The sequence below is a fragment of the Rhinolophus sinicus genome, linkage group LG09 (genome assembly GCF_036562045.2).
Source record: "Rhinolophus sinicus isolate RSC01 linkage group LG09, ASM3656204v1, whole genome shotgun sequence".
NCBI classification, from domain to species: Eukaryota; Metazoa; Chordata; class Mammalia; order Chiroptera; family Rhinolophidae; genus Rhinolophus; species Rhinolophus sinicus.
The window spans coordinates 36,423,142-36,440,459 of record NC_133758.1 but is presented as its reverse complement, the minus strand read 5'-3'; the positions used below and the strand labels follow the sequence as shown (position 1 = coordinate 36,440,459).

At 36.7% G+C, this 17,318-nt stretch overlaps 1 protein-coding gene and 1 long non-coding RNA gene across 2 annotated transcripts in view; one reads left to right on the top strand and one right to left on the bottom strand.

Moving 5' to 3' along the window:
• The window catches only part of CDH2 (cadherin 2), a 207,117-nt gene that overhangs the window by 142,676 nt on the left and 47,123 nt on the right, over positions 1–17,318 (bottom strand). The window lies entirely within an intron of this gene.
• Positions 1,864–6,377, top strand: LOC141573096 (uncharacterized). Its single transcript, XR_012498658.1, has 3 exons — positions 1,864–1,996; positions 5,461–5,546; positions 6,261–6,377. It is a non-coding gene; the product is annotated as an uncharacterized LOC141573096 (long non-coding RNA).

The following is a 17,318-nucleotide window of genomic DNA, read 5'->3' as shown; positions in this document are numbered from 1 at the left end:
TACTACGATAAGCCAGGAGAAGGAAAAAAAAAGATGGAAAAAAAACAACAGCATATGTTCACCAAAGATGTGGCACAAATATTCTCTGCTGCCTGAGAAGGGAGGATATGAGAGAGTGTGAGAGAGTGAGAAAGAGAGCGCGATATCAGGCATACATGACAAGTGAATAATTTAAATTTAAACATCAGAAAGAACTTTATAGGTATTGCGACTGAAACTTTCCACTGTAGGCATTTATACAGTTCCTCTTCTTCAGAATACAGTAGAAAATGAGCATAACTTAAAAAAAAACACACAAAAAAAACTTAGAACTAACTCTGAAAAAGGACAAGGGATACCAAAAACTACTGCTACATAGTCCTTCGAGTTTTTAATGATGACTCTTAGTATAAAGTTACCTTCCATAAAAGACTTAGCAATTTATACAAACCCCAAGAAGGCATAATGAAGATATGCATTTTCTTTTTTTAAAAACCTAAAGGAAAATGACAGTATCTTTAAAAGGAAAAAGACTGTACAACAACAGTCATCACTTGCAAAGAAATCCTATTACATAGCATTTAGTTGTGTCATCCTGTACTCCAACAAGTAAGATGTCAGGTAGAACAAGAGAAGCAGATCCTAAAATATTTCCAGTTTACGCCAGGCCCATATGCACACATGACTAATGATTTTTTTAACTGATGCTCCAACATACAATTAGTATAGAAACGTGTTCAACAAGAAAAAAATAAGTGATTAAAAATTTCATATCTGGATTAAACCTTTACTTGGATTTATTTCTAAATTTAACTGACAGTGAGCAATAAAATGGGCTTCTGTTTCATTTAAACTATGTTCTTCTCCTTCAACAGCACGTAGCTGTCAAAGATGCTTTTTAATAATGACTCACATATCAAGCTGCCGTTCAACACTGACATTATCGGGATTTGGTGTCAGTAAAATACTCGGGTTACTATGTCGCAGAGGTTTCAGTTATGGGGCCTCTAAATTGTGAGGCCTTGAATCAGTGTTGACACGCCATGACCTTAGGCACATCGCAACCTTTGGCTCAGTCTGACCATCTTCTAAAAAAAAAAAAAAAAAAATCAGTGTAATATACACTCTCCATCTAAATTGTAGGCTGCTTTCATAATGGAAAACAAATATTTTGAAACGTATCTTACAATGAACAGTATTAGGTTTAACTTGTTTGTCAAAAATGGTTAGGCTCCTGGTGGTTCTCAGCCATTTTCCTTCCCAACCCACCTGAGGGATATGGCAAATCCCTAAGAGTAACAGGGCTCTTAAGCAGTGATTCAGTGATGTTGAAAAGGAGGGTGCCCTCCCGCACCTCCCACCCACACACACACACACTCCTGAAGAATGCATCTTGTCTACTAAAATCCACTGGATCAATAACCGTGGAGAGCCAGAAGTTTTTAGCCTTTACTTGAAGTCTGGGAACCAAAGTGATATTCTGGAAAGAATTGGTTACTTAGACTGCTGGCTCCTGGGTGGGAGTTAGGACTGAAAAGATTTTTACGGGAGGCATTCCTGACCAAGATTCCCCACCCGCAAGGTGCCACGGCGATCACTTCCACAGGAAATGCCATGTGGGGAGGGAGCATGAATCATACTGTTTTAATTCCTGATCTAGTCTTCAGACCCTCCAAGTTGGAAGATGCAGGAATGTCTCCAGTATGAATCACTGTGCTATTCTGGGGCTCACGTTTCAGCACCTATTGGTGACTGGGAATACGAAATCAAATCAGCCAGCCCTTCCGTAAGGGTTCTCAAACACAGGCCAAGATTTCCTACTGGCTGGTGACTAAGCTCCCCACTGGTGCCTGGTACACTTCTCAGAGAATTTCCTGAGAGGAGGCCCCCTGGCTGCACAATCTTTATGATCAACAGGGAGCCAGTCGCCTGGCGTCCTCATTAGAACCACACCAGAACCACTACAAACAATTTACTGGCCAGCTTTTCCAGTTTCCCCAGAATAATCCAAAGTCAAGTAAGTGATGTTAAAATTATTACTTCCATTTACACAAACATGCCTACGTGAATGAAAATTTTTACAATGATATTTTTTCCTTTTTTTTAAAGTGAAAAAACAAGTAGGACATCTGAACTCCATTTAGCCTTGTATGATCTGGTCTGGATTTGTCAAACATGTACCAGGAAAACAAGTAAACTCAGTCTCAAAGGTTCGAATGTGAACACTGAATTTTTATTAGGTCAGCTTGTTTCCCACAATCTACCCTTCCTTGAAAAGGCTTGTCCTTTACTTATATCTTTGGAATTAAAAGGTGATTAACAATTGTTTATGTAATGCAATGGTTCTCAACTGTGGGTGGCTGCGTCCTCCAAGTAACATTTGGCAATCTTTGGAAGGAGTTTTGGTTGTCACAACTGTGTTATCCAATGGGTAGAGGTCGGGAATGTTGCTAAATACCGAACAAGGCCCGGGCCAGTCACACACATGAAAGGATTATCTGGTCCAAAATGTCAATAGTGCGGAGGTTGGGAAAAGCCTTCAGGAGGCAAATTCTTTGAATTTTTACCTATGTTTTAATCCAAATGACGTAGAATTGGTAGGCTGAAAGAGATGACTTATTAAAGAGATCACTGGTTGATAAAGATAGAGCTTGATAATTAAAGAATTTTTGGACTAGATAACTTTGAAACCTGACTATCTATAAGGGTAAAGGGGATAAGTGATGACATATTTGCACAACAGTTTAAATGTTACTGCTTTAACTTATTTCCTAATGAAACTGTATGCATTATTTTGAATGCCCTTTTATAAACCATTTTAGGTCTCGCTAAATGGATTTAGTACAAAGCAAAGTTTCTCAAGTAAATAACTATTTCAGTAGGAAGTGAGTTCCTTATCACTGTAAGGTTTTAAATGGAAAGTGAATGACCATACATGTGTCTATTTTAGAAAGAATTCCCTAAAGGCCAGAGGATTAAAGGAGATGATACGAAAGGTCATTGACCTTGAAGGTTTTCTTATAAAAACCAATCAGTAACAAACACTATATGCTTCACACTTTTCCAAACTACTCTTCCATTTGTTAATATTTTTCACACTATTTCTCTGTTTGCCTTTGCTCCTGAGCACAGAATCGATGTGACACAATAGACACTCACTGTTTGAATGACTCCAAATATGACCTCCTAAATTCATGAACCAAACCAAGCCTTACTTCAGATAACTTAGTTACCTGAAAGAGTTAACACAGGAAAAACTGCTTGTTTTATGTAACAAATACCTGTCTTAGGAATGAAAGGGGAAGAGTCAGTATTTCATCTTTCTAAAAACTAGATTACTCCAATTTTGTAGGCGGTGTAGGGTTCATTAAGCAGCTTCATCTCCCACAACCGTGCTCACAATCTGGTTGTTTTTACTCTTCCTCTTACAAATGATAATGTATTTGAAATAAATCTTCTCACTCTAGAAGTTTAAAAAATGGCTTGTTTGTCTTAGTCATTTTTTTCATAGTGATATTTAATATTCCCTTCAAATGAAAATCAATGGCTACTACCAGAAGGGAAGCAATGACACTCAAAAGAAAAATCATTTCACTCACTTATAAAAACAAAGTGATCTAAAGAATATTAATTGAAACTGTAAACACCAACCTTAAATTAAGTGAACTAAAAGGAACAAATACACAACTGGAGCAAATGTTCACAACCAGCCAGTCAGAGATATTCCCTTCCAGAAGGGCCACCTGGCCCCTCACCCGCAGAGAATGCACGACCCAGGAATGCCCACACCAAGCTCACAACACAGCAACAGCTCCACTTGTGAGTTGGTTCAAGGAGATTTGATGTAAGTGCTCCTAGAATACAGAGGAAAGAGACATCATGCTATATAATCCAGGGACTAGAGCTTAACATTGCTACCTTACACAATTTATTCAGGAAGATTTTAAACTATCAAGAAAGGTATGTAGCTGTAAGGTAAGACGAACTACACAGATGTGTACATAAATCCTGCGTTGGTAATACATGGCTTTAAAAGATGCTGACTTTTTGTTGTATTTTGTGCTATTTTAAAAATAAAAGTGACCAGTAAAATGATAATCACAGACCTGAGAGGAATCTCAGTAACCACATAGTGTAAGCCCTACATTTTACAAAGGAGAAAACAGGCACACAGAGAGAATACGCGCCATAGTGAGGTTACATTCAAGTTAGCTGGATGAGCTGACCCTGCAATCCAAGTTTCTCTGACCCCTGGACTATTGCTCTTCCTAGTAGGTTAGGCTTCCTATCATTGAAATAATATGCACATTGCTGGGAAAAATCTTAAGAGCTTTCATATACCCCAACCTACGCACTTTATTTGACTTAATTTATTAAAAATGAAAGCAAAGAATAGTGATGTGACATCTCTACCTTTATTTAAATCTTATCTGTCCTCCTGCCAAGTTCAGGGCAACACAGATCTTCATGTTTTGTTTTTCTCTGTTGAGTTCTGGTTTTCCCCAGCGATACGATTATACTGATACCATAAAGTGGAATTTTTCAAGAGTTACCTATAATTAATATTCACATATCTCTATATCAAAGGACAGAGAGCAGACTGAGGTAGAAAGAAGAGTAAGAAATGAAAGGACGGAAGTACTAGAGGGGAAAAGGGGATTAGGAACAAACACTGATTATTCCACAAATGTACTGAGGCATATTTACAGCAAAGCAAAGTGCTCCATCTTCTATCGCATATGACTTTTAGCAACATCAATGTTAGGCTTCACTGTTTCAATGTACTCAAAGAAAATACTCAACCTATTTCAAAAGAATCCTTTATAAAGAACAAGTTCCAAAGTTCTCATTAAAGAGAATTCAAAAACAAAGAAAAAACTAGGTGAGCCTAGTTTCTTTGTTGTTTTATAATACATTTAAGGTTTAATGAATGCAATGTGTGTGCGTGTGTGTGCACGCGTGCACACACATGCAAGCTAACTCCAGGCTGTGAGCAGTAAGAAGGTCATTACAGGTTTTGCTGCGTTTGGGATTTTAAGAATAAGCCCAACAGGGCACCTAAGGGAAGCTTAGCCTGTGTACCTTAATGGTTATTGATATATCCCATTACTCTGTATTAAAACCAGCCTTTTATTTCTTAAGATTGCTCATTCTAAAAAGTCCAGAAGTTATAGTCTGATTAAATGGGAAATTTTTAAATCTGAATTGTTTAAGAAAGGATTACTTCTTGTAATTACTAGCTAAAAGTTGCTAACTAGCTAAATTACTAGCTAAACGTATATTTTGTTATCTTAAAACAGTAACTTTCCAAATCCTGAAAAATTCCTAATTAAATGAACACAAAGTTATTTTCCTTGTTCCCTGACATGACCAATTAACTACAGTGGGGGTAACATCGGAATCCATTAGAAAATTCAAAACTGAAAAATAATCCAGGGAATATAAAGAATGTGAACCTTCAAAATTTTTTTCTCACATTAGCCACCAGGTGTAACGTGGATGATGCTCAGGGAATATGGTACAGAGCAGACTGAATGAATGAAGCGGAAGAGGGAAGACACTTTTGGGTAATTTCTCTTGTGATTTTCATGAGGTATAGTCACTATTGTCATGGCCAGCTTTTCACAGAATGTACACACAACAGTAAAAGCCTAATGATAGAGTCTGTGTCCAATCCATTTCATATTTTATACAGTGCCTGGAACAGGTCATCCACTTACGAGAGCTTAATAAAGAATTGAAATGAATGAATAAATAGAACAGTATTTAAGAAGTAATCAGACACAGACCACCCCTAACCTGCTAGGAAACAAATGGATCTCCATCAGTAATGAAGGGCCATCAACCACACAAGAAAAGTCCTCAGAGATTTAAGTTCTGGAATTTGAAATCATCAAGTCTCCCAATTGAAAGAGATGTCTTATGTATAATTTATAAAACATTCAACAAGGCTTTAACATTGAGCAACATTGAGTGGACATTCAATAAAGGATCTATAATAATGCAACTATAAAAAATAATATTTCTGTTTTTTTTAGATATACCAGCTCTATTGTGCCCTAGGACAGAAACTGTAACCCAATAGTCATTATCACCTTCTTTCAAAGTCATAGAATTTTTAGCTGGCCACAGTGCAGCGCAGAATAAAAAGTTCATCTCCCTGCATTCCTTCAAGTGTTGTGCCTTGTAAGAAACTTCTGGCTATTGGGATGCCAGGGTGAGTGATATGTGCAACTTCCAGATCATGTCTTTAAAAAGAAGGGACATTCTCTGCCTTTCAGATGCTTGGATTGTTAGGTGTCTTGGACTGCAAGTGAAGGAAGGCAAAACAGTAACCAAGAAGGAGGCTGGATCTCTGGATGACTTTGTGGAGCAAAGCCATCCTACCTACTTTGAACACCAACTTCCAAATGGTTACCGGCGAGAGAAATAAAACTTCTTTCTTAAGTTACTGTTATTTCTGGTTCCTGTTTCATATAACTAAAATTGTATATTACCTATTTCATAAACCAAGTGAACAAAAACCACACTTTTTAATTTTCCCCAAGTACTTTTGCTATTTTACATCTCTTTCTCACACACAATTAGAATAGACACAAATACAGCTATGTGTATAGTATGTGTGTGCATAGGCCCCAATCATTTTGAGATGGCATATCATGGGGACAGCCCCAACATATTTCTTATTTCCCTAATGCATTCATCTGGATGATTCTTTAAAATATGATGAGTTGAGAACTTGAGCAAAGAAATTACAGAATATTCAATAGTAGAAAAGATACAGAGTGTGATACATAAGCTGTATATATTACTTAGTTTTCTTTGAAAGTTTTGCTGTTACATAGTTTAGATATAAAGCAAATATATGCCTGTTTGTGACCAAAATTGATATTTCATCCTATAGTAAGTACATGGCTAGACAGCCTGTGTGTATTTAGAAGACAAAACATGACCATAATAAAGAAGATAAATGAGCAGTAATATAAAAGAGATAGATATAAAAAGAAGCATGATTTATGCCCCAGTCAGACAGAAAACCTATGGTACTTCATCGACCCCATCTATCCTGTCCTAAATTGTAAAACCAAGCATGAAAGAACAGTAGTGAAGAAATACTCAGAAAAAACATACACGGGACATCCTAGACACAGATATCCGCCAAACTATCAAGAGGTTGTCTTACTGTTGTTTTTAGTTCCTTCGATAACAATTTCCTGATTAGAAAATTAAATTGTTTGGCAAGGGTTTCCGCTCTTCTCAAGAGAAAGTCCCTGTGAAAACAGGTGTAAACTTTTACTTAAGGAATCTGACTCTATCCGTGGGCACTGTGACAGCTTCTAGCTAATAGGCTCATTATAAGCCAAGGGCAAACAGAGAAACCCATGAAATCACAGTGAAATACTAATGTTATTCTGTGCAGTTTCACATAAGTAACCAGTACTCAGAATGTGTTTTACCCAATAACCAGCTTTCAATCAACTAAAAACACCCACAAGAAATCCTTAGCCTTCTGGTTCCTCAGGGGTGAAGGGTCAATAGAAAACACCTAAGTAAACTAAATTGTCCAGCACATCATTACAAATGACATGTGAAAACATGTGAATGTTTTCTTAAAGAAACACGTATTTTCATCTTAACCACTCTATTTAAACTACTCTCAAGGGCTTCAGAGACTGCCCATTCACTGAACGCAATCTTTTCATTATGTCTCATTTTTCTTGGCCTCCCTGCAGTATTTTAACTCCTTGGTCATTCCTTAACTCTGGAGATTTCCTTTGTCCTTAGTTTATGCTGTACTGATTTCCCCTCTAACCTCCTTCAGATCTACATTGGAGTCCCACGATTCAATCTTCGGTATTTTTTCTCTTCTCAAGATTCTGGCTTCAAAGTACCAACATTAATACATTAGCATCCCGAACTTTTCCCCAACTCTAGGCCGAAGCCACGACTGTTGGACGTCCTCCTCTTAGTTATCTTTACAATCGGCATTCTTTATCCTCTTTCATTAATCCAACAGAAATCTACTGAGTATTAACTGGGTGCTGGGATTAGAGTTACGAAGAAAAACAAGGTCACTGCAGAGCCAAAAACTAAAACCATGCTCATTAGTGTGAGAAACCATAAAAGGTTTAACTGAAGGCCTGAAAACAACTATCCCAGTGGCTGTGCACAAAGCTGTGAACAGGACCTGGGTTTTGTCAAAAATCACAAGCAGGTAAGTTAGCGGGGCAGAGTGGGAGAGGGGAAGTGAGAAAGGTACATGATTTGTGCAAAGGTGTACAGCTGAGGGGAGTGCATACACTTCACTCAGTAGAACTAGAACTAGACGTGCTAGGAAAGGAGAATGGGCTTCACTCTCACTCTTGAAACTTGGTCTTGGTGCTTCCTGATTTCAGTTAACAGTACCAGCAATCTTCTAGCTACTTATACTTACATCTTCAAAGTCTTGGGCTCCCTTCTCTTCCTGGGACCCCATCCCCAACAAATGCCAAGCAGAAAATTCCAGTTGGTTTCATCTACTTCACGCCTATGTTTTCAGGCCAAGTTCAAACGCCACATCTCCAGGAAGCCTTTTCCAACCTCCACCACAGACAGAAGTAATCACTCCTTCAAGGATCTCCTAATACTTCCACTAGCTGTATTTGTGCTCAGTTCCACAATTTGATGAAAAATGGACAGAAAACAAAACTATTTCTATTCACATTTGTTGTACCATATTTGTGGACACCAGCTGCTCAAAAGTACTGTCTTTTTTCCAAGTAAGTGTTTTATTTCCTACCCATCTTTACACTGGCTCTTATTACTGAGAGTATTTTAACAATATCATTTTACTCTATTAGCAAAGTCAACATAAATTAAGTTAGCTAAGCTGTTTTATTTTGTTAATGAATGGGCTCCATAAAAGGAGGGAGACCTAGACTATCTGCAAAATTCCTTCCAAGTTTAGAAGTCTAGTCATCGATCTTATAAAATATGGTTAATATGGTTAAAAATTGTCAGTATTAAGATTTCTAATTATGAAACACTGAGAACTAAACTTTTTAAAATCAACACCAAACTTTCTTAAACACAACTCTTTTAGTACCCTGGAAGTCATGTACTTTAGGTTTGCCTAAGAATATAAACACTGTCTTACAACACTTAGTAAATAGAAACTAGAAAATAGAAATTCTCTAACGGGCCTCATGTGAATTATTTAAATGCCTTTGATTAAAAACAAGTAATTTCTAATAAATAGGATACCCCTTATTGAGATAGACCTTTCCAGCAAAAACAATCTTAAAACATTGTTAGGTCATGATGAACGTTTGCAAAAAAGTGTATTAAAATAGTGACCAACGAGGTGACAAATTGTGTTTTACATAAGGGATCAATTTTCAGGCCTCAGGTCTGCCTTTCTTGATGCAAGTGTTAGAAAACGGATATCCCAAATACTGTTAAGACACTACTTCAAATAAGTATTTTTAAAGTTAAGATGAATACTGTTCCAAGTTTCCCTAAGAGCAAATCCTGAACAAAGCATAAAGACTCAGAAAGAAAATACAACAGATTCCAAATTTGTTTCATTCTGCATATAAATGAGTCTATATAAAAATTATTATTGACAGATCACCTCTCCAAAGCACGATAATCCATATACTTTTCACAAGCGTGCTGCTAACCTGTGCGCATACTTTCCTAAAAGGAAGGATTTGATTCAACACCATTTAGCAGCAATCATCTTATGTGATTAAGTCACAGATATTAACTGAAGCAGTATTGTAGTCAATATTTCTTTCTTGAATCACGTGATTTCTCTTCACTCCATTGTTATAGAGGACATGTTTTTGGAATGTGCCAGGGAGGGCGCTTTGTGGAGTGTATCCGGAAGGGGCTCAAAAGCAATGCTCTGTCCTTCCTGAGCAATAAGAAAAAAACCTCCAACATAATTTTGGCTGTGCTTTAGGACAGAAAAACAGACACCTTCCTAGCCCAGCAGTGATGCTTGGGAGGGAATTGGAACACAGACTTCATTACACTGTATTGATCTCACTAAATAAAAGGTTCTGAATGTATTGATCGGCTCGGATTAAACCCCTAACTGTTTGCAGGACCGTGCATGATGTGAAGGCCGGTTCACTGAAGAAGGAAGAACAGAAAGCACTTTTGTTCCCCAGCAGCCACAGAGCAGCGCTTTACACTAAGTAGTAGATTAACATGATTAAAATAATAGACAGCATTCAGTTAGAGAACGGGCAGTGAGATAAAACTTGTGTTAAATTCAGAGATTTCTCAGTTTTAAAAATGACGTAATAAATTAAAGGGAAAATGATTTTAGAAAGAGGAATATTTTCTTTGCATATTTCTAAGCAGAAAAGCAATTTCCTCTCCTTAATAGTTGTTCCCTTGAAGCCCCCAAAATAAGTCTGTAGTGATTTTTTTGAACTCTAAATATGCAGCAGCCTCCCCACCACTTCCCGCCCTTGTCACTTTCAATATTACTGTGAAATGATGCATGAGGGGAGGGGTAAATCTAAGATTATTTTTAAGGCTCATTTTGTACATCTGTTCATTTTCATTTGGAAGGACATGATTTTCTTTAGTCAAACTCAATTTTCATTCTAAATAAGCCTGAATATGCTGCGAACTGGTCTTATTACAATAAAATATTGCTGCCAAAATGTATAGCAGGCTTTAATCTCAGAAAAAGAGACACCATACCCCTTTATCCTGGTTTTCAGAAAACACGCCAAGCATGTGTTTCCAAATTTTGTTAGTGTCCATATTTACACTTGCAAAGAGTTCTCAATTTTAAAATAAATAAGAGGAAAACCTAGTCGTTTTTCTAAACATCAGCCAAGGGCTTAGTTCCAAAAAAGCCTTTCCACCTTCCCTTCCAAATTCAAACGGTTAAGTACTTTGATCTACCATATTTACTCATTATTACTCCACCTTTACTACGCCAATATTTCAGTATCTAAAAGAGAGGAAGACAATGATTTAGCATTAAATCACAGCATTAATCTCTCCAATATTTCTTGTCTTTTCAACTTCACTGACTAATAATGATGAAAGTATGACTCACTTAAAGAAATAATTGGTTGTAGTTTGTTGGGGGGAGTGAAATCCAGCCCGGGGACTGAATTCAAACTTGAACGCGATCCAGATCCCGGTTTAGCTACTCAAGGGTTGTGCAGTGCAGTATCTCAGGCAAGAGGCTACGCCTTTCAGTTTTAGTAACATAGAGCACACACACTGCCTATTCACTGGGCTGGTTCTGAAGTTTTCAGATAATTATTCAAAAGCAGTATTAGATACAATATGAGTTATTTTAAAAATTGCCTGGGATTTAAATTCTAACATCTTTATGTCCACTTTCACTTTATCAGGAGAATGCCATAGCTTTGGTACAAATATTAAGGACTTTTTAGTTAGGGAGGGAGGGGGGAGAGGCTTCAACTTTAATATTTACGTGTCAGTATATGGAATATGAAAAACACTCTTTAAGTTCCTTCCACAAAAGGTCAAGAAGCCAGAAACTCAGTACATTACTGTACTGCCATTGATTCATTTACCCAATATTTACAAAGTATCTAGAATAAATAAAGGAGCTGCTGCCACTCAATTAATACATTGAATGCAGAACCACTGCAAGGAAGACAGGAGGTGGAAAGGAGCAGACTCAAGAATGGACTTCTCTATCCTAATATATTATCTTATGAAATGTAACATTAAATGTCAATTGACTTGATTTCTGAAAAGTCATCATATTGAAAACAAAGTTGTAAAGAAAAAAATCCTTAATCATCGCAATGAACATTTATTTAGCATTTACTATGTGCTGGGCTCTCTTTTTTCCTAAGCACTTTATAAATACTAACCCATTTACTCATCCATCCTCACAGATGTGATAGGGACCACTATTACGTTCAGTATTTGAAGGAAACGGAAGGGGCTAAATCTCAGGTATGGTTTATAACCTACAGCTCACAGCTCCTGATTACAAAATACATATATTTACATTTAAGAAATATTTGGGGATGTAGAAAATATGCAATATGGTTTCATCATTTTCCTTAATTGTTTACTGAAAATAAGGACACTGAAAAATAAAATTTGCCTGAAGTGTCTAGTGTTTTTACAGGTAAAGAGATAGGAGTCTATGGTCAGCTGCATTGTCTAACACTTTGAACTGCTCAGACTGATAGGAGAATGGTTCACATTTAAACAAACACAGGGAAACAAGTAATACAAATGAGATTGTTAAAAAGTCATCTATTCTTATTCTAAGAAAATACTCAGATGTATAGGCTAGAAAAATTGTACAAATATTTTTATTTTGAAGATTGCCATTATCCTCAGAAATAGATATCTATATTACTGCTCAATTATATATTGTCCTCAGATAGGTACATGAAATAACACTTAAATAGAACAATTGGGGAGGTAATACGACTACATACTAAACCCTTTAAAAATCAAAATGAATCATTTCTTTAAAATACAGTACAGTGTATAATCCAGCCTTAGAGAGATGGCACAGAGTCTGTAAAAATAATATGGAATTTTCCATTTACTGGCTGGTTGCTTGTGCAAACGCCCTAGCTTTTCTGAATATGTTTACTCAATTCCTTTAGGTGTATATAAAATCTACCCGAACTGGATGTTAAGATAATTAAGCTAACACATCTAGTATCTGGAGCTCAAGCAAATTTGGTATACTCTCATATATACAAACTACAGTCAAGGGCTTCTAATCTCTCGTCTACAATAATTACCTTTGGAAACATCTCTACCATTTGGTAAATCTCTCCAATTTTCTAATCCCTTAAATAAAGAGAACGAGTGAGTGATATCCATCATCGATTCCAAACATTATTGAGTGTGCTGCACTTAGCACAAAACATAGAGATGTCAATAAGACACAGGCTGCCTTGGCAGAACTGCCAGGTGAGTATGGACAGGCAACTTCCTCGAATGGAAAGGTAGACAGAGGAGGCCCAGTAGGTTCTGGAGAGACACTCAGTACAGGCAAAGATACGGCATTGTGATCAAACAGTGCAGCCAGGACCCACTAACAATAGTTCCATATGACGAAGGCCCAGAATGTCCGCAGGGGATATGGGGCAAAGAAACTACAAAGGCATGTTCCAGGGCCAGATCCGAGACATTGTAAGTGAGGCCTGGACAGCTAGACTTTCTCTGTAAGGCTCGTGTAGCCCATGTGGGCCAGTGGTGACTCCTTAGGCCCAAGAGGCACAATCTCTGCCTGGTGTAAAGAATTCCAGCAACAGTATGGAAGACAGCTTGGAGAGGAATTATATGATACAGGACAAAAATAAAGATAAGTATTGGGTGACTTATTAAATCATCTCCTTTTGTAAAGGAAAAAAAAAAAAGACTGTCAAGTTATCCAATCTACCAACCTGATGTTGGAGAAAGAATACTAAAATCTACAGGGCTTTCCCCCCAGCCCCTATGGGAGCAGTTATGGATTTAGTTGATGGATTCAGCTTCTGAGTGGCTTGGGAATTTGTAAGCTTTCCCTTAATAATAGTAAATTTAAATTCTGGTAGCCATAGTGACAGGTTATTCTAGTTGTATCAGAAATTTGGAAAGCAGCCATCAGTTCAAGGCCCTGAGGCACAAGGAAAACATTTCCTTCTTAGTAAGCGATGGTCAAACCAATTTCCATATTCAAAATACAGTTCAGATTTTATTTAACATTATTAAAATAATGACCATTCCACTTTTTAATAAGGAAAATGATCTATTCAAGGCTGATTGCAATATAGCAATGTAAGCCATGCTAAAAAACTACTGATACACACACACACACAGAGTCAGAAAAAAGTGGGATTTATTATGGTCAGAGGTAGAGTTGCCCTATTGTATACAAAGTCTTCCAAGGTGATTTCGGTACACATACAATTAGAAAATTCTTTCATTAAAGAACAAAACTGTGTGACATTTCCTCTTTCATTTGATATATACATACATATGCGCTCAGCCAATTGTAAGGTTCACATAGTGCAAAGCTCTCTGTGCTTAGGCATTCAAGTGCACTGGTGATGTTGGCCAAGGATGACGACGGTCAGGTGTTTTACAAAGCTAAACAATTACCTATTAACTTACAATCCCAAAAGAATGCTCAGTGACAAAGATTTTAGATCGTGAATGAAAGGGTAAATGATCCATGACTAGTGGGCCGCTATCCTGGGACACCTCCAACATTCCCAGGATTCCTGACTAAAGGAAATCGTAAAAAAGTACGGTCAGTATGCCACTCATAAATAACTAAATGTAGTTGAGAGCAACACATAATCACACTTTTGATATGCTTTAAAAATTTTATCATGAAATTCTCTGTCAGTTTTTATTTGGTGTTTCTACAATCATATGTAAACTTAAAGTGAATTAATAGGGTACACCAGGATATGTAATTACATTCTGAAAACCTTTTCAAATTGTAACTAAGTCTCATAATCTTATCATTTATGTAATTTCATAGATTATGCATCAAGGATTCTCTGTGTACAATATAATATTATATGTGTACACCTTAAATGTCAGATGTCTGTATATTTATTTCTCATGTATTTGGCTACCCTCCAAAGAAGCTTGACTGCTAAACTATAATATCCAAGTCCTTCCTTTAATATGCTTCTGTGGCATTCATAAATTAAAGAGAAAATGCTAGGTATAACATTAACCCCATTATTAACCCCATAATTCTAATAAATAGAATGAGCTTTGCCATACACTCAATATATACTATTTATTGGGTTCTGGCAGATATACCAGTGGTACAAACCAAGGCCTATGTAAATTGCTGTTTTGCTTATATTTGAAATAAATTTGTAAACTCATTTCTGAATGCAACCAACAATGGACAGGTCACACCCTTTATAACCACCCATAATGAGACCTTTATATACAGGTTTCAGATATATAATAATTCATTCAAAACAATTAGGCATCACATATTAATATGATGTTTGTCCCCTATATAGGCAAACAGACCTTAGAATTGCCACTGTCTGATCTGGTTAATAGCTATGCCACTGAAAAGTATAATTTGCCTTTCAAAACATCATCGAGTCCAAAGTTGACACATTTCTAATGCTAAGTTATTCATATTTTTCTCTGAAAAAAAATTTAATTTACTTCCATCACTTTGAAATCATAACTATAAAAATTTTAAACACACAAACAAAACACAACTACTTGCACATAAAAAATCTTTCTACAACTAAAGCAAATATGCTTTAATTGTGGTAATAATTATCAAAAAAAATATTTGAAAGAAGCAGCCTTGATGTCTGTGGTAAACATAAACCAAAGATAAAATATCAAAACTTTATTTTTCTTAATGAAAGTCCAGCTTATGAATTGCAAAACAGATGAATATCAATTAGACTCTCTTGCCCACAACTTGGAAAATACAAATTATTAGCTTATAAAAAATGAGTATGACTCTCTATATGTCAGTAATCATGATTTATATACCTTTCTTATTACTCACTTTTAGGATATCTAGAACTGCATAAGGAAAGTGTAATTAGGACAAAAAGCAGAATTTTTGGAATAATGTGGCAGTAAGCACAAGCACGGTGTCTCTGCTACTTCCTTAGCAGAATAACGGACCTCTCTTTTCATTTATCAAATATATATACAATTATGGTGCTCATACCTAACAGATGTTTATGAGGTATACAGGTGTCAATTCACAAAAAAACACTTTCATGTCTAGTACACAATGTTCAGTAAAAACAAATTTTAGGAACATTATGATAATTTTGGAATTGCATCAACACTAATAAGAGTGACCATGGGTATGAGCAAGTCCTTACTGGTCATCACAGGTCCATTTCTGCTGGAGAACAGACAGAAACACTTCTCGAAACTCTGGGGCTGAGTACCCTTCCACCTTAGAACAGGGCGAGTGCATGCTTTTCAAAGTACAGACAACAACAGATTATTAGTATAAAATGGAATGCAATGGAAAATGGAATACATCATTGCCAAGGGTAAAGTGTATCGTTTTGTATATATATCATATATGAACATAGGATCATGATGTAACATGTATGTCTGACACTGTTTCTTAGTTCTAACAATTTGAAAACAATTGCTTTCAAAAACATGGGTACACACCCATCCCAAACAGGACATCTGTAAAGCCACGCCTACAGGGTTCCATAAGGCAAAAAGAAGTGACACAAGTCGTGAGAAAACGAAGAGCAAGATATGAGCAGAACAGCTGAGCAGGCCCCTTCCAGGGAGCCCTGGCGGAGAGGATTTGGGCTCCATCCCCAGTGACTGAAATCTACAATTGTGTTACCTCCTTTGGGGCACAGAGAGCTGTAATGCTACCAAGACTTTCCAAAGTGGAGCTCGACTGTGAGAGCAATCAGTTCTCTTTTAAAGCAGTCTAGAATAGTGAAGGAATTAAATTTCCATGGGAGGCTAAGGCTTCCGTAATCCTAAATTTTGATGAGCTCCCTTCAAGAATTAAAAATTTAGAATCAGATATATGTATGAGCACCCACATACTCCTCCATTCAATGCAGTCTTCATTTTCAAATACAGCTCTTTACACCGTTTCCTCAACTAACTAGATATATAACAAAAAACGAGTTCCAAAAATCCAAGAAAGCAAATGTCGTTTTGGATCAATAAATACCAAATTATTTGTTGACAGAATGACCTACACATACACACACACACACACACACACACACACACACACACACAAAGCTGAAATAAGGTAGTCTAAGTTTTACAGTATTTGAAAGTGTTTATTTCCTTTTAAGTTTCTTTTGCCCTATTCACAAATCAACAATTATAAAATAGTATCATAATTTTTTTTCCAAAATACTACAATTGGTTTTCTGCTAGGAATTTGCTATAGACTGAATATTTGTGGCCCACCAAAATTCATTTGTTAAACCCATTCCCTGATAGGATGGTATTTGTAGGTAAGGCCTTTAGGAGTTGATTTGGTCATGGGGGTGGAGCCACCATGATGGGATTAATGTGTCCTTACAAAAAAACATTTTTTTAAAGACCAGTGAAGTCCCTCACCCCTTCCACCCGGGGAGGCAACAGTGAGATGACTACTCTCTATGCATTAGGAAGCAGGCTTTCACTGAATCATCCAGGCTTGATCTTGACCTTCCCAGCCTCCAGTACAGTGAGAAATAAATTTATATTGTGTATAAGACATCCAGCCTATGGTATTCTGTTATAGCAGCCAAAATGGACTAAGAAAGAAATAAAGAAAAAAAAAATCTCTCAGTGAATATTTTGTCCATTTAAAAAAACATCTTAATATTCTGAATGATTTCTGTATCCCT